This window comes from Heterodontus francisci, chromosome 47, assembly GCF_036365525.1.
Source record: "Heterodontus francisci isolate sHetFra1 chromosome 47, sHetFra1.hap1, whole genome shotgun sequence".
NCBI classification, from domain to species: Eukaryota; Metazoa; Chordata; class Chondrichthyes; order Heterodontiformes; family Heterodontidae; genus Heterodontus; species Heterodontus francisci.
In genome coordinates this window covers 611,817-629,462 of record NC_090417.1, presented here as the reverse complement: position 1 = coordinate 629,462, position 17,646 = coordinate 611,817, and the positions used below count along the sequence as shown (strand labels likewise).

The 17,646-nt window shown below is 47.5% G+C and overlaps 1 protein-coding gene across 6 annotated transcripts in view; it reads left to right on the top strand.

Moving 5' to 3' along the window:
- Window positions 1–17,646, top strand: part of LOC137357029 (zinc finger MIZ domain-containing protein 1-like) — a 142,568-nt gene that overhangs the window by 46,370 nt on the left and 78,552 nt on the right. The window contains exon 1 of one of the 6 annotated variants that reach the window (XM_068022971.1): window positions 6,374–6,467. The exons of 3 other annotated variants lie outside the window; for them this stretch is intronic. The gene's annotated coding sequence lies outside the window, so the exon portion shown is untranslated. Of the gene's footprint in view, window positions 1–6,373; window positions 6,468–6,772; window positions 6,946–11,323; window positions 11,415–17,646 lie in introns of those variants that run through there. 2 more of the 6 variants (XM_068022970.1, XM_068022968.1) reach the window with 2 other exon arrangements.

Sequence of the window (17,646 nt, the reverse complement as noted above, 5' to 3'; positions counted from 1 at the left end):
ATGCACCTGTAAAGCATCTTGGAACATTTCATGATGTGCAATATAGATGTAAGTTGTTATTGAAAGAGGAGGTAGTTGAGATACTGGATGGGTTATCGTATGATGAAGAGAAAGACTGGCTGTACATAAAATTGATAAGTCACCAGGACCAGATGGAATGCATCTAAGGATACTGAGGGGAAGTAAGGATGGAAATTGCAGAGGTGCTGGCAATAACTGTTCAGTCTTCCTTCGATACAGGAGTGGTGCCAGAGGACTGGAGAATTGCAAATGTTCAAAAGGTTGTTCAAAAAAGTGTGTAAGGATACAGTGGGGTTCCCCCAGACATCGGTGTTAGGACCACTTGATGTATATTAATGACTTAGACTTGGGCGTACAGGGCACAATTTCAGCATTTGCAGATGATGCAAAACTTTGACGTATTGTGAACCAAGAGGAGGATAGCGACAAACTTCAAGAGGCGAGTGGAATAGAGTGGACATGTGGCAGATGAAATTTAATGCAGAGAAGTGTGAAGGGATGCATTTTGGTAGGAAGAATGAGGAGAGGCAATATAAAATAAAGGATACAATTCTAAAAGGGGTGCAGGGACAGAGAGACTTTGGGGTATATGCGCACAAATTGTAGAAGGCGGCAGGGCAGGTTGAGAAAGTGGTTAAAAAGGCATACGGGATTCTGGGTTTTCTAAATAGAGGCACAGAGTACAAAAGCAAGGGAGTTCTAATCAACCTGTATAAAACACTACTCAGCCTCAACTGGAGTATTGTGGCCAACTCTGGGCACCGCACATTAGGAATGTCTCTAATTCTCTGGCTCGGTGTGACAATCTTTATTGATAACCCTCCAGTTAACCTCCTTGGTTGCTGAACACAGTGGGCTGGACTTTTATTCTGCGAGGGTTGTGATTAAAAAGGCGAGTTTGGAGGGTACAGGCGGGTTGAAAGTGCACATCACTGCTGAGCCCTAGACACCTGGAGTCCTCGATCCCCAAAGCTTTTCGAAGCCTGTGCGTTAATCAGATATTCCGAGGAAGAGAGCTGAATGTTTATAGACACTGCACCTACACAGTCTGCATGATCTGAACTGAATCTTCCTTATATGGTTACAATGTGTGGTTTGGCAATGGAGGAAGCTCTCTGAGGAGTATATAGTTAGTACATCCCTGGGATGACTCTCTGACTCACTGAGCGAAAGGGTAAATATCACTGACCACTTGGAATCCCAGTTTTATTTATTCTCGCACAAATGTCTCGATTTTTGTTTTAAGCTTGTCTGTTCTGTGGTACTTTTGCTCCTGCTAAAAAACAGCTTGTAATTCTTTAGGATAGTTTCTCGCATCCTGCCAGCAGAGATGTTAATTGACGGATGCACGCTGCTCAGTGTGGGATCTGTTCGGGACGTGGTCTGTTTTCAGTGCGCCCGCACCATTTGTGCGGAAATGCGTGAGTCGAAATGAGAGATTTTTGGGCCCATTTTCTCCCTTCCGTTCCCGTTGGATCAAAGGAGGCGTCATCACTGCGCCCGATCCTGTCTGTTTTCCGACACAAATAGATTTTCCAGTAAGTGTCACTGGTTGAGAATCAGGGGAAAAAATTGACAACAGTGATTATGGAGCCAAACCAAGCCCAGCTGTATGGCTATAACACTGGCACTGGCTATGACCCTGGCACTGGCACTGGCTATGACCCTGGCACTGGCACAGAATTATATATGTGCAATCTTAGAACTGGAGAAACGTGCCTGTTTGCTGAGGAAGTGACCTACATATCGCTTTGAGTGGGTTTTCCCAACTTCCAAGTCAGGGCAGAGCAGGTCGGATGAAATCCTTGAGACCTAGAGGGAGAAGACGAGCCTGGTTGCTCAGCGACGACGAACCGTTTGCAGGTGTCAAGTAGACGCTGTCCTGCAAAGGGAGGAAGACCTGTGTTTTTTTTTCCTTTGCCCGTACTTGTGTCAGCAGCCCCAGTGCCCTTTGGGGGCGGAGAATGAAAAAGTTGCCTTTTTGTTTCCGTTAATTCAAAGTCGATCTTTTTCAAACCTGCTGCCCGGCCAGAGCTCCGATTATATTTGGTGGACTGTCCTTAATAAAAGGAAGAAGAAAAAAAAGGGGAAAGACGTGCATTTCTATCGACCACCAGGCATCCCAAAGCACAGTGCGGCCAGTGAAGAACCTCTGAAGTCATTTAGTAGTACAGAATTTGAGTATTGCTGAAAATCGAGACATATTGTCGAAGCTTTTCGTCTTGCACTCATCAGGACACTCCACAAGAATAAGCAATGTAAGGGAAAACAGCAACTTATACTGCATGAGAAGAGAGTGCTGATAGGTTGGCAAGTGAACGCTGTTTGGTAATACATTCTTGGAGAAATTCAATGGCGAGCTTACCTGTTCTTAACTTTAAGTCGAACTATGCTGTTAATATCCCAAATTTGGTCTTTGTTGTACCTCTGTTTCAGGTATACAAATAGTCACTTAGTCTCTATTTTCAGCAATACTCAAGTTCTGTACTACTAAATTGATTATTCTTGTGAATGTCCTGATGAGTGCAAGATGAAAAGCTTCGACAACATGTCTCTATTATCAGCAATTCTCAACTTCTGAAGGGTAGTCACTGTTGGGATATTGGAAATACAGGCAGCCAATTTGCGCACAGCAAGCTCCCACAAGCAACAGTGTGATAATGACCAGGTAATCTGTGTTATTGATTGAGGGATGAACATTAGCTACAACACTGGGGAGAACCCCCTTGCTCTTCTTTGAAGTAGTGTCATGGGATCTTCTCCATTCACTGGGGAGGACAGACACAGCCTCGGTTTAACATCTCATCCGAGAGACATCACCTCTGACAGTGTAGCACTCCCTCAGTACTGCATTGGCAGTGTCAGCCTAGATTTTGTGCCCAGGTCCTGGAGTGGGGCTTGAACCGACAAGCTTCTGACTTAAAGGCAACAAGTGCTACCCGCAGCTCTTATGAGAGTTTCTACCGCTGTTATTTTGGATCAGCTCCTAGCCTCTCTCTCGCATTTAAGCTGCTGCCTCCAGTTCACTTAAACTTGTGGCAGAATCCAGTGCACCAACACAGATATGCACGTGCTGGAACGTTGCGATTCTGTCACTGGGTTAACCCTAACCCCAGCACTCGACCTCACCCTCACCCCGCAACGTGTCGTTCAAGGCCGCAGCATTACGCGATACCTCAGCTTGATAAAGTTATTGTTCGTGCATCGAGTCGCAGATGAGATGTAAGGACATTCCCCGACCTTCAAAATAGAATTAGGAATGAGAGAGAGGGATGAATGGGACCAGTGAGGGATTTGAAGGGAAAATAACGTGCTCGAAAACCGGAAAATAAGGTGGGAGGTTCACTGATTGTGCTGCCAATTTTTATTCTTGAGTATTGGTGAAAACAGAGACATTTTGTCAAAGCTTTTCGTCTTGCACTCATCAGGACAATTCACAAGAATACCAATGTAAGGGAAAGCAACAAATTTATACTGTATGAGAAGAGAGTGCTAATTGGTTGCCAAGTGGACTCTGATTGGTAGAGGAGTTGCCATGGAGTTGCCATGTTCTCAGCAATTTTATATTCTATTTTGTCTTTTATTGATGGACCTCCAGTCACCCATCATCCTCTGTGCTCTCAGGTACATTGGCTCCCTTGTCCGGCCAAATCTCGATTTAATAATTCTCATTCTTGCTTTCCAATTCCTCCAATGCCACCACCCCCCCCCCCCCCCCCCCCACTCCCTATCCCTTCAGCTCCGGAATTCCCTCCCTAAACCTCTCCGCCTCGCTCTCCTCCTTTTAGACGCTCCTTAAATCCTACCTGTTTGACCAAGGGTTGGGTCACCTGTCCTAATATCTCCTTCCATGGCTCGGTGTCAAATTGTTTGATAGCTGTGAACTGTCGATGCCCATGTTTAGTTCAAGGCAGGGGATGGGTGCGAATCAAACAGTCCTGAACTCGGCAAATGTGAAGCCCGGACTGGTCGAGCTCCCAGCTTGGTCTGCAGTCCCATCTGCTTCTGGTTTGGCTTCCTTCGGGCTGACTCGGGGAGGCAGTTTCAAGTGCAAGAGAGCTGTGCGCCAGTGACTGGAACACCCCAGTTTCTGGTTGCAGTGCAGGAGGAGGCCATTCGGCCCATCGTGTCCGCGCTGGCCTGCTGACAGGAACCTCACCGGATCAGCAATTGCACCAAACTAAAGCAGCGCCCAAAGCAAGGCCCGCACTGGGATAACCGCCCGTCCCTGCCTCGTGCGCCAGCAGGCTTTGTGCATGACCCGAGCCCACAATTGGAGCTGGGTACGGCCCATGCCAAAGTGAGTGAGGCGGGGAAAGGAACATTGCGTCTTGGAACTCAGTGAAAGAAATCTCCGCCAAGGCAAAGCAAGACTTCCATTTGTAGGCAGCATGTAAAAGCAATGGAAAAATGCAGTCCAGATGCACTGCGATGTGATTGAGAAGGTAATGAGAGAGCAGAAGGTTTTCCCCTGTGGCTCCAGGAACAACAGTGAGGAAAAGCTGAGTGCAGTTGCTTCTGCTCGATTTAAACCTCTCAATAACTGCTGCAGGTAGCATGCAATATTTAAAACTTCAGTGTTTTGGTACCGTTCTGCACAGATTTGGAGCACCGACTGATTTACAATCCCCACTCCCCTTACCCACAGTCTGGGCTGCTTTTCAGGGCTGCTTCTGGTTGGCCTTATGGAGGCCAATTCTCCTCCTCCTGAGGGCCAGCGGTGTAACAACAACTTATATTTACATAGCGCCCTCAGTATCGTAAAACATTCCGAGGCCATCCCAGGAACTCTGTAAAACAAAGTATGACACTTGAGACACAGAAAGGAGGCATTAGGTCAGGTGACCAGAAGCTTGGTCAAAGAGGTAGGTTTTAAGGAGGGTCTTAAAGGAGGAAAGCGAGGCAGAGAGGTTTAGGGAGGGAATTCCAGCTTGTATTGAATGGACGTAAAGGAACGTGTGGGACTATTGTGGAGTAGGGAAGTTTTCCCCAGTATCCTGGCCAATATTATCCCTCAACCAACATGGCACAAAACATCACACAGAACAGCTTACCTGGCCATTTCCACATTGCTGTTCATGGGGGCTTGCTCTGCACAAATTGGCTGCTGCATTTCCTACATGGTGAAGTTGTTCACTTTGGCAGGAAGAATAAAAAAGCAGAGTATTACTTAATCGGAGAACGACTGCAGAATTCCGAGGTGCAGATGGATCAAGGTGTTCCAGTCACAAAATGTTAGTATGCAGGTACAGCAAGTCATAAAGAAGGCTAATGGAATGTTATCCTTTATTACAAGTGGAACTGAAAATAAAAGTTGGGATGTTATGCTTCACTTATACAGGGCATTGGTGAGAACACATCTCGAATACTGTGTGCAGTTTTGGTCTCCTTATTTAACGGAGGATGTAAATGCGTTGGAGGTGGTTCAGAGAAGGTTTACTAGATTGATACCTGGAATGTGCGGGTTGTCTTATGAGGAAAGGTTGGACAGACTGGGCTTGTATTCACTGGAGTTTAGAAGAGTGAGGGGAGACTTGATTGAAGTTTATAAGCTCCTGAACAGTCTTGACAAGGTGGATGTGGAGAGGATGTTTCCTCTTGTGGGTGAGTCCAGAACTAGGGGGCACTGTTTTAAAATTAGGGGCCGCCCTTTTAGGACAGAGACGAGGAGAAATTTTTTTCCCTCTGAGGGTTGTGCGACTTTGGAACTCTCTGCCTCAGAAGGTGGGGGGGGGGGTCACTGAATATTTTTAAGGTGGAGGTAGATAGAATCAAAGGTTATCGGGGGTAGGTGGGAGTGTGGAATTCCAGACACAAACAGACCAGCCATGATCTTATTGAATGGCGGAACAGGCTCAAGGGGCTGAATGGCCTACTTCTGCTCCTAATTCGTGTGTTCGTGTGTACATTACAACACTTCAACATTATTTCATTGGCTGTAAAGTGTCCAGCGGGCCCTGAAAGGCGCTATATAAATGCAAGCCTTAAACGAGTCCTTGATTGTTACATGGCGGATCAACGTAATGGCTTTGGGGGAAGGGGGAAACAAAAAGCAAAAAACAGCAGAGGATTTGGAGTCTTTGTTTGAAAATCCTTAAGACACACATTTGCTCGCTGCTGCTGCGGGTCAGAGTTTTTTGCAAAGCAATTAATTAGGCGCGTGTGCCTTTAAAGAAAGGAATATCCTTTGGCCCAGATCCAAAAGGGGTGGTGTTATGTGAGAAGCAGCCTCCCCTGCCAGGGATGCAGTTTAAACCAGCCCATTGCTTTCATTTGACTAAGTGTCTTGGCAATGCACTGGGAGAAGGAGGAGGTGTGGGGGAGGGGGATTTAAAAGAGAGACGGAAAGCAAGCAGTGGATCACTGGAGAGCAGACAGATCGCCGGCAGCTCGAACTGGAGCAAGCTCTCCGCGTCCTGGCCGGACGGGGCGGTGCAGATGTCGAGGTCAGTCAAGGTCGCGAGAAAAAGGCCCGAGTCCTCAGGAGGCTTGGCACGCAGAGCAGAAGGTGGAAGTGAAGGGTTTCGATCGCTCGCTCTCTCTCTCTCTCTCTCGGTCTCTCTCTTTCCCCCCCATGTGATCAGCTGGCTGAATCTGCACTCGGCTGCTTCTGTCTAGAAGCCAAAGGGTTGAAGGGGTGGGGGGGGGGGTTTAGGGAGGGAGGATAATGAATCATTAATATGTATTGTGCAATAAGCAAGGGAGACACAGAGCTTGGCTGGGAAGACGGCTTGCTGATTCAGAGATAACACCAGCAGTCCTGGTGGTCTTTGTTGTGCTGCAGTGGGATCTCTGTGGCCAAAAAATGGAGATGTAACACACGCTTCTGGTGCGGGCTGAGGGAACACAGCAGACAAGGCAACAAAAGGCTCCGAGCAACGGTGCAGGGGAGGGGGGGGGAGCACCTTTTCAGTCTGCCGCCGGGTAAGTGAGAGATGTTACCCCTGCGCTCCGGGGAGGGGGTGGTGCAGGAGTTCAGGCAGTCTGTTTTGACTCAACGCTCCCCCCTTTTTTTTTTTTGTTTTCGCAAGCCAGCTTGGTTGCGCAGGGCAGCAGCTCAGCTGTTTGGCGACAGAGGATGCAAGAGAATTGGCTGCAAACCACGGCTTCTGCCCACGAAGCAGGAGCAGGGGAGGGGAGGGGGGGGTGGGGGTGGCGTCAGGCCATTCGGCCCCTCGAGCCCGCTCTGCCATTCTATAAGATCGTGGCTGATTTGTCTCGACTCCACTTTCCTGCCTCCCCCTCCACCATCCTTTGACTCCCTAGTTTGTCAAGAATCTGCCTTCAAAACATTCGCCTCCCTGGGAGAGTTCCACAGGCTCACAACCCCCTGGAGAAAACATTTATAGCGTCATAGAGTCGTACAGCGTAGAAACAGGCCCTTCGGCCCACCCCGTCCATGCCCACCATAATGCCTATCTATACTAATCCCACCTGCCTGCATTAATTCCATATCCCTCTATGCCTTGCTCATTCAAGTACCTGTCCAGATGCCTCTTAAATGTCGCTACTGTTCCCGCCTCCACCACCTCCTCAGGCAGCTCATTCCAGATACCCACTATTCTTCGTGTGAAAAATTTACCCCTTTGATCCCCCTTTAAACCTCCTCCCTCTCACCTTTAAATCTGGGTCCTCATTTCTCCTCAATTCTGTCTTCAATGGGAGACCCCTTATTTTCAAACTGTGCTCCCCTAGTTTTAGTCTCTATCACAAGGCAAAGAAACAAAAAAGAACTAAGTGTTAGCTGAAGTACGGAATGGAGCACGCTGTTGACCTGAAGGTGTTTTGTGCCAATACTTTATAAAATGTGCGAATTCTGTGCTAGCCGAGGGTGGAAATACCGGTTTCCCAAAGTCAGTGGGATTTGCCAGTGAGGGTGAGGGGCATGAATCGTAGCTGCAATTGAAAATGAAAAGTGTAAGATTGAATGGTTTTGAGATCCGTGCAATGCTGTGGTAAGCAGCCGTGGTGAGCTTTGGAACAAATGTGCCAGTGAGTGTGGTGGGATAGCCATCCATCTGCCCCAGGTTGGGTAATGCATTATTGCACTGACAAACTACCCCCACCCCAGTACCCCTTTGTAGTCGAATGCAAATTCGAGCCAGCGGGTTCCCCACAGGTCTGCCGAGGGGGGGCAAGCGACTCAGGAGCGGAGGTGGGGAGGCAAAGCCGAGCTCTCAGGCACCTTCTAATGGCCGCTGGGGGCACCCGCCTGTCAGCCTGGTGAGGCCAAGAAGTGTTGGGGCAGTGGCGAGAGGATGGCATCGCTTTGCCCTCTCCACAGGGGCACCTGAGACAGCAACGCTGCATGGGTACCTTTCCATGATCCCCCCCCCCAGCAAAGTGGAGAGAAAGAGGTGGATAAAGTAATTCAGAAAGCGGCAAAGGGGCAGCTTAGAATAATGGACCTGGATGTAAGCAACAGACTTAGCCTCTCGAAAGGAGCCGTTGAGGTCTGTTGGACAGTAGACATCAAATAATTCTTGAATGATCAATGTTGTTTTATCGCCACTGCTGTTAACTTTCTTTGTCGTTCATGAATATAATGTGGAAAAATGTGAGATTATCCACTTTGGTAGGAGGAATGGATGTGCAGAGTATTACTTAAATGGTAAGAGATTAGAAAGTGTAGATGTACAAAGGGACGTGGGCGTCCTCGTCAATAAGTCACTGAAAGCTAACATGCAGGTACAGCAAGGAATTAGGAAGGCTAATGGTATGTTAGCCTTTATCGCGAGAGGATTTGAATACAGGAGTAGTGAAGTCTTGCTTCAATAGTATAGAACCTTGGTTAGACTGCACCTGTGTGCAGTTTTGGTCCCTTTACCTTAGGAAGGATATTACTGCCATAGAGGGAGTGCAACGAAGGTTCACCAGACTTGTTCCTGGGATGGCGGGACTGTCCTGTGAAGAGAGATTGGGGAAACCGGGCCTGTATTCTTTAGAGTTTCGAAGAATGAGAGGTGATCTCATTGAAATCTACAGGGTAGATGCAGCTAAGATGTTTCCCCTGGTTGGGGAGTCTAGAACCAGGGGACACAATTTCAAAATAAGAGGGAAGCTACTTAGGACAGAGATGAGGAGAAATTTCTTTACACAGAGGGTTGTGAATCTTTGGAATTCTCTACCCCAGAGGGCTGTGGAAGCTCAGTCATTGAGTATGTTTAAAGCAGAAATTGACAGATTTCTAAATACCAATGATATAAAGGGATATGGGGATAGTGTGGGGAAAAAGACATTGAAGTGGATGATCAGCCATGATCATATTGAATGGCGGAGCAGGCTCGATGGGCTGAATGGCCTACTCCTGCTCCTTTGTTCAGATGTTCCTATGACCCTGTTAGGCCTTGCTTCGCCAGAACACTCTCATATCCTGGGACCTCACTTGCTAACCTACCCGCCAGTGGTCCGATGGCTTGAGCAACATCTTTCGGACTGAATTTGTTCAAAAGGATTGGCCATAATGTTGATCACCTGCCTCTTCTCTGTAAGTGTTCCATACTCTCTTCAGTTACAAACATAAGCGCTGCTTGACTTGGCTTAGTCCAACCAGGTGGTCAAGGTACTGTGAAAGGGTCAGAGGGTAAGATTTTATTTAAATTATTCATTCGTGAGTTGTGGGCGTCGCTGGCTAGGCCAGCATTTATTGCCCATTCTTAATTGGTGGTGAGCTGCCTTCTTGAACCGCTGCAGTCCTTGGGGTGTAGGTACACCCATAGTGCTGTTAGGAAGGGAGTTCCAGGATTTTGACCCAGTGACAGTGAAGGAACGGCGATATAGTTCCAAGTCAGGATGGTGTGCGACTTGGAGGGGAACTTGCAGGGGGTGGTGTTCCCATGTGTCTGCTGCCCTTCTCCTTCAAGGTGGTAGAGGTCATGGGTTTGGAAGGTGCTGTCGAAAGATGCGTGGTGAGTTGTTGCAATGCATCTTGTAGATGGTACACAAGTGGTGTCCCAGTGGTGGAGGGAGTGAATGTTGAAGATGGTGGAAGGGGTGCCAATCAAGCGGGCTGCTTTGTCCTGGATGGTGTCAAGCTTCATGTGTGTTGAGCTACACGCATCCAGGCAAGTGGAGAATATTCCATCACACTCCTGACTTGTGCCTTGTAGATGGTGGACAGACTTTGGGGAGTCAGGAGGTGAGTTACTTGCCGTGGAATTCCCAGCCTCTAACATGCTGTTGTAGCCACAGTATTTATGTGGCTGGTCCAGTTCAGTTTCTGGTGAATGATAACCCCCCCTGGGTGTTGATGGTGGGAGATTCAGCAATGGTAGTGCCATTGAACATTAAGGGGAGATGGTTAGATTCTCTCTTGTTTGAGACGGTCATTGTCTGGCACTTGTGTGGCGCGAATGTAACTTGCCAGTTATCAGCCCAAGCCTGGATGTTGTCCAAGTCTTGCTGCATCTGGACATGAATCCTCAACCGAGTTGGCCCATGCCCGTCACCATTGTCATTTGAAGTCTCCTACAATCTGATGGTACGGTGCAGCCCTGTTTTGGCCAGTTGGAGTGAAAATGTATGTCTTGTTAATGACTAATTTAAAGCTACACAGACCAGTGGGCATGACTCGATGCCAGGGTACAACTTCGCGGACATCAAACACATCTGGGCTGGGCTGCCCTCCACGACAGAATGAAAGGGGGCCCAGCATGGGTATTGCAAACCCTTTAGTAACCTGCTTCAGGAAAAAAATTTCTCTCTCTCTCACAGAAGCAGAGCACAAAAAAAAAAATCTCCAAAAGCAAAATACGACTGGAAATCTGAAAGAAAAACAGAAAATGCTGGGATTGCTCAGTCAGTCTGGCAGATTCGTAGGGAAGGAAACAGAGTCAACATTTCAGGCCGACGACCTCTCGTCAGAAGATTTATACACACCCTGATATCCCTGGAAACTACAGCACAAAACTAAGCGGAGCTAATTAATGCAAAGAACAGGAGCAGAAGGTAACTGCACCTCAAATTCCTAGATCAATTCAGAAAGTCTAGAGAGAAGATGGATCAGCAATTCAACAGACACTAGACCACCTCCCCGCAGAAGACAATTGCTTCTAGAATCAGAGAATGGTTACAGCAGAGAAGGAGGCCATTCAGCCAGCTCTCTGTAAGAGCTACTCACCCAGTCCCACTCCCCTGCCTTTTCTCCAAAGCCCTGCAAATTATTCTCTCTTCAGGTAATTATAACTAAGAAAACGTGAAAGGAAATTTCCCAGTCTTGTCCCCCAAAACGGTTGGGAACCTAAACCTGACGACGCCAATGAAAGTCCAGTCCGGCTGGCAGTCACTGTTGGGAAAACTGGAAGTTCGACCTTTAGTTTCGACAAGCCCGTCACAACATTTGCCAGGAAAATAGAATTCTGCTCAGAAATTCTGTCCGTTTGCAAGAATAACAAGTAAGTTTCAGGTTATTTTTTTCCGTAGCTTAGTTCAATTACTTGTTGGATTTGAATCTTATTAGTTCTAATTGCCACCGGTCCTTATCTAAACAGAGTCGTACGGGAAAGATACCAGAAAGCAGTTAATCCTTCGCTATTGTTACTCTAATGTCTGGTGTTTGCAAAGCCGTTAACAGCGACTTGTTCCTTGTAGATGGTGGGCAGGCTTTGGGGAGACAGGAGGTGAGTTACTCACCGCAGTATTCCCAGCCTCTGACCTGCTGTTGTAGCCACAGTATTTATAACTCCAGTTCAGTTTCTGGTCAATGGTAACTCCCAGGATGTTGATAGTGGGGGATTCAGCGATGGTAATACGATTGAATGCCACGGAAGGCAGTTAAATTCTCTCTTGTCGGAGATGGTCATTGCCTGGCCCTTATGTGGTTGGGCTGCCCCTTATCAGCCCAAGCCTGGATGTTGTCCAAGTTTTGCTGCGTTTCTACACGGACTGCTTCAGTATCTGAGGAGTTGTGAATGATGCTGAACATTGTGCAATCATCAGCGAACATCCCCACTTCTGACCTTATGATTGAAGGAAGGTCATTGATGAAGCAGCTGAAGATGGTTGGGCCTAGGACAATGCCCTGAGGAACTCCTGCAGTGATGTCCTGGAGCTGAGATGATTGACCTCCAACAACCACAACCATCTTCCTTTGCATTAGGTATGACTCCAACCAGCGGCGAGTTTTCCCCTGATTCCCATTGACTTCAGTTTTGCTAGGGCTGCTTGATGCCATACTCAGTCAAATGCTGCCTTGATGTCAAGGGCAGTCACTCTCACCTCACCTCTGGAATTCAGCTCTTTTGTCCATGTTTGAACCAAGGCTGTAATGAGGTCAGGAGCTGAGTGGCCCTGGCGGAACCCAAACTGAGCGTCACTGAGCAGGTTATTGCTGAGCAAGTGCCACTTGATGGCACTGTCGATGACACCTTCCATCACTTTACTGATGATAGAGAGTAGACTGATGGGGCGGTAATTGGCCGGCTTGGACTTGTCTTACTTTTTTGTGTACAAAATGTGGGCAATTTCCCACATTGCCAGGTAGATGCCAGTGTTGTAGCTGTACTGGAACAGCTTGGCTAGGGGCACGGCTAGTTCTGGAGCCCACTCAGCACTGCAGCCAGATGTTATCAGGGCCCATAGCTTTTTCTGTTCCCAGCCATTGCTTGATTTAATGTGGAGTGAGTAGAACCGTCTGAAGACTGGCATTGTTTCAATGCAGAGGGAGATGTTTGTTTCGTTCCAGGCGATAATTTTCAGAGATTGATGCATTATTTAGAAAAAAAAGACACAAGCCGTCAGGTGAAATCACACAGCAGAAAATATGAACAGAACATAAGAGCAGGAGAAAGCATCAGGCCCAAGCACTGTTTTAGAAAGCAACACTACCTACAAACCGTCTCTCCATATCCTTGTTCCCATCTCTTGCCAGAAATGTGTGTCTGTTGATCCCATTGCATAACATATATAGCACAGAAGCAAGCCATTCAGCCCTTCTAGTCTGTGCTGGTGATTAGACTGTCTACTTCTTTCGAAAACTTAATCCATAACATGGCTCTCCTTTTGAGGACTAAATTTCTGCCTGTCTTCCCTCCCTACTGCTAATTGTTTCCAACTTTTTAAAATTTATGTGCCCTTGGGATTGAAATCTTTCATTGCCAAACATTTGGCTGATTCCTTTAATCTTTTTGAACAAGTTTCAACTGTGTGGATGTTCTGCATGGGTGGTCACCTTGGAACTTTTTTTCAATGAAAAAGATAGTCAGAAATCTTCGGGATAAATCACAAACCCCAAGTGGATTTCCTTGCTTTTGTACTTTTTTTTTGCCTCTATAAGTATTGTGATGGTAGGTGTAGGCCACTATCCCTGCAAGTTTTCCTCAAACCTTTTATAACAGGAGCTAATAATCGTTTGTGAGAGAACTGGGAGATGCAGAGAACTTGGAAGCTGTGCTGGGCCCCTCCTTCTTGCTTCTGCAGTAATCGTTGCAGGTCTTGGAGGGGATTATTCAGAGTCCAAACGTCCCACCTTTATCGTTATCTATACACGATTTGCATTATCTTCTTTCCATTCATAATCCTTTTAGATGTATCACCTTTCTAATCTTTATTAAACCTGTGTGTTTCCCCACCCTTCCTCTTTCTAAAACTGTGCTCGGCTGTTACTCCTGACACCAGTGGACGCTCCATTCCCAGGATTGGGAAGAGAGCTTGTCACACCTTGGGAAATTCTGCCAGACTCGCAAAAGAACCCGGATAGCGTGAAATTCATTTGACAGTTAAAATGCCTGGATTTGCCGCAGATTGTGGAACACATTTGACTGCTGACAAAACTTGGATCCTTTTGTCTTGGGGCGAGTTACGATAATTGAGCGTTTTTATCAAGTACAGCTGCCTGTGTGCATCGGTGCCTTGACTGTTAACTGTGTGTGTTAGCGGGAAGATGTTTAGTATCGCTGAAAATAGAGACCTTTTGTCGAAGCTTGTCGTCTTGCACTTGTCAGGACAATGCGCAAGAATACCAATGGAAGGGAAAAGCAACAGTTTTATAAGGTGTGAGAAGAGAGTGCTGATTGGTTGGCAAGTAGATGTTTATTGAATCCTATCTAAAATCTAGGGTAAAAAGGGCCATGAGGAAAGTGCAGAGGAGTGGGAGTAAATGTTGCCATCTTTCAAAGAGCCACCACAGGCAGGATGGGCCGAATGGCCTCCTCCGGTGGTGCTATGTTCGATGATTCCCTTAAAGCGCCTATTTCCACTTCTCTCTGCAAGCTGAGTAAGTTTATCCGGAGAGCTGTTGAGAAATACGTAGCAGGAAGGCTCCAGTTTTGATCTCCCGTCTGTGTTAAGTCTGCTGATTTAAGATAATATGGCAGTCGGGGTACTGCGTTTGGCACCATCATTATTCAGTAACTTCCTGCCAAAAGTGTAAGCTTACAGACTGCAGGTGAGACTGGTTTCAGGGTCAGTTATGATCTATGCACCCTTCTCCCATCATTTGAAACACAAGCAGACATGTTAAAATTGCAACATTCTGAAATAATTAACGGTGCTGAAAAGTTTTTCCAAACAAAGCAGTGTAGTAGATTGAATCCTGTGCAAAACGTTCTGGCAGTTCATAGATGAACCAAGTATTTCTCGTGCTAATACTTAACGTTTATAACTGTTCTGATGTTCAGCCACATCTGTGCCTGACTGTTAGCAGTGCCATTAGTCAACAGCAGAACAGTAATCACATCTGCTAGTAAGTGGAAAACATCTACAGGGCTTTAAGTGCTCGTGAAATGTCAGAGGGAAATATCGACATTAACAATTAACAGTTACAACACAGAAGGAGGCCATTCAGCCCCTCGTGTCTTTGCTGGCTCTCTGGCTGTATCTGACTCCACCACACTCTCGGACAACGCATTCCAAACCCAGACCACTCGCTATAACCCTCACACTTCAGAGTTACACAAATAAACAGAACTCTGCGTGTAATGTGCTGCTGCCCCTCGGCGACATCATCTGAAAACACACGTCCGGATGACGCTGAGCTCTTGACCTCACCACCGCCTCCCGTGACCCCTCCACTATCTCTAAACTGTCAGCCTGCTTCTGTAAAATCAAAGGAGACAGTGCTGGAAATACTCAGCCGGTCTGGCAGCATCTGTGGAGAGAGAAACCCAGTTAACGTTTCAGGCCGAAGACCTTGCTTCGGAGATGTCAGACTGCTTATTCAACGCCCAGTACCGAATGAGCAGAAGTCTCCTCCAACTGAACACCAGGCCATTGTCTTCAATCACGGTCACCCATGCCTTCATTACCTCTAGACTTGACCATTCCAACGCACTCCCAGCTGGTCGCCCACATTCTACTCTCCGTAAACTTGAGATCGTCCAAAACTCTGCTCTCGGTGTCCGAACTCGCACCAAGTCCCATTCACTCATCACCCCTGCTCTACTGACACCACATTGGCCGCTCGTCTGGCAACACTGTAATCTTAAAACTCACATTCTTGTGTTGCAATCCATCTCCCTATCTCTGGAGCCCGCCGAGGGCTCTGTGCTGCTCCCAAATCTGGTCAGTTGTGCATCCCCGATTTTCATTGCTCCATTGGCATCCGTGCCCTCAGCTATCTGGGCCCTAAGGTCTGGAATTCCCACCCTACACCTCTCTCTCGCTCTCACCACATTTTCTGATTGGTTGTCGGGGCCATCAGAAACATCCATATTTCATGGCTTTGTTTTGATATTTAATAGCAGAACAATTCTTGTTATTTTCGCTACACCTCTTCACTGTTGCTAAAAATATTTTCCCAGCATTTCTTCCATTGGAATGGGTTTGGGTTCAACCATATAAATACCGTGGCTACAAGAGCAGGTCAGAGGCTGGGAATTCTGTCTCCCCAAAGCCTGTCCACCATCTACAAGGCACAAGTCAGGAGTGCGGTGGAATACTCTCCACTTGCCCTGGATGGGTGCAGCTCCAACAACACTCAAGAAGCTCGACACCCATCCAGGACAAAGCAGCCCGCTTGATTGGCACCCCATCCACCACCTTCAACATTCACTCCCTCCACCACCGACGCACAGTGGCAGCAGTGTGTACCATCTACAAGATGCACTGCAGCAACGCACCAAGTCCTTCGACAGCGCCTTCCAAACCCGCGACCTCCACCACCTAGAAGGACAAGGGCACTGGGCACATGGGAACACCACCACCTGCAAGTTCCCCGCCAAGCCGCACTCCGTCCTGACTTGGAACTATATCGCCGTTCTTTCACTGTCGCTGGGTCAAAATCCTGGAACTCCCTCCCGAACAGCACTGTGGGTGTACCTACCCCGCACGGACTGCAGCGGTTCAAGAAGGCAGCTCACCACCACCATCTCGAGGGCAATTAGGTTTGGGCAATAAATGCTGGCCTAGCCAGTGACGCCCACATCCCATGAAAAAATTTTAAAAAAGCATGTCCTGGCTTGTTAAATAAATGGTTATTCTCCCTGTCAAGCATAGACGTTTTTGGAAAACGTTCGTACAAGTGCATTTTGGAAGCTGTTTTCTGTTGCCTTGCTGGCGTTGATAACATCTGTGACCCTGCATAAACTCCAGACTAAGTCTTATCAAATATGCCCAGGCTTTTAATGGAAAACCTTGTTGCGACAAGTATTTCAAACACAGCGAACGCGATTGTTTTGGGACAGTTTTTCACAGTTGTCTTTTACATTACAAATATTGAATGGCTGATAACACGCACTGACGCAGGACCTTGTGGGTCAATGCACCGGCTGACCTTCCGTGGCATTGCTCCCGGGCAGTCTGCATTGTAGCGTGTCGGTCCAGTATTTAGCTGCTGAGACGGAGCTGGGTTTAAGTCCCTCTAGGGCACTCCCTGTGCGGATATGGCCTGAATAGGAATAAACTGGCACAGATTCGTGCTGAGATCGTTGCGGCCCTCTTCATCAGTCCTCAGAAGAAAGAAGGGAGATACTTGACACGGGAAATGGGTTGGAAGATCAGAGGGGATCACAAGTTAAAGGAACAAAAACACAGCGGTCCAAACTCCCCATCTCTTCGAAGCCCAGTCAGGGCGGCGCAGTGGCGCAGTGGTTAGCACCGCAGCCTCACAGCTACAGGGACCCGGGTTCGATTCTGGGTACTGCCTGTGCGGAGTTTGCAAGTTCTCCCTGTGACCGCGTGGGTTTTCACCGGGTGCTCCGGTTTCCTCCCACCGCCAAAGACTTGCAGGTGATAGGTAAATTGGCCATTGTAAGTTGCCCCGAGTGTAGGTAGGTGGTAGGGAATATGGGATTACTGTAGGGTTAGTTAGTTCTTGGTCGGCATAGACTCGGTGGGCCAACGGGCCTGTTTCAGTGCTGTATCTCTAAATATAAAAATAAAAAAATATATAGAATTAAGCGAGAGACATCAATATTTCCAAGTGGTGGATTTTAAAGCCCCCATGCCACCAATTGAAGAAACGCAGATTGTCTTCCATCATCCTCGGCCAACATTCCTCCCTCTACCAGCCGGCAATCACAGGTTCACTGGCCGTCACTATCTCACTTGGGTGAGCTTTCTTGACAAGGCACTCTATATGCCTAAGGTCTGCCCTCAAGCAAATAATTTTTGAGTAGACTGGGCCAATGTTCCCTGGAGTTTAGAAGAGTGATCTCATTGAAACAGACAAAATTCTTAAGGGGCGTAACA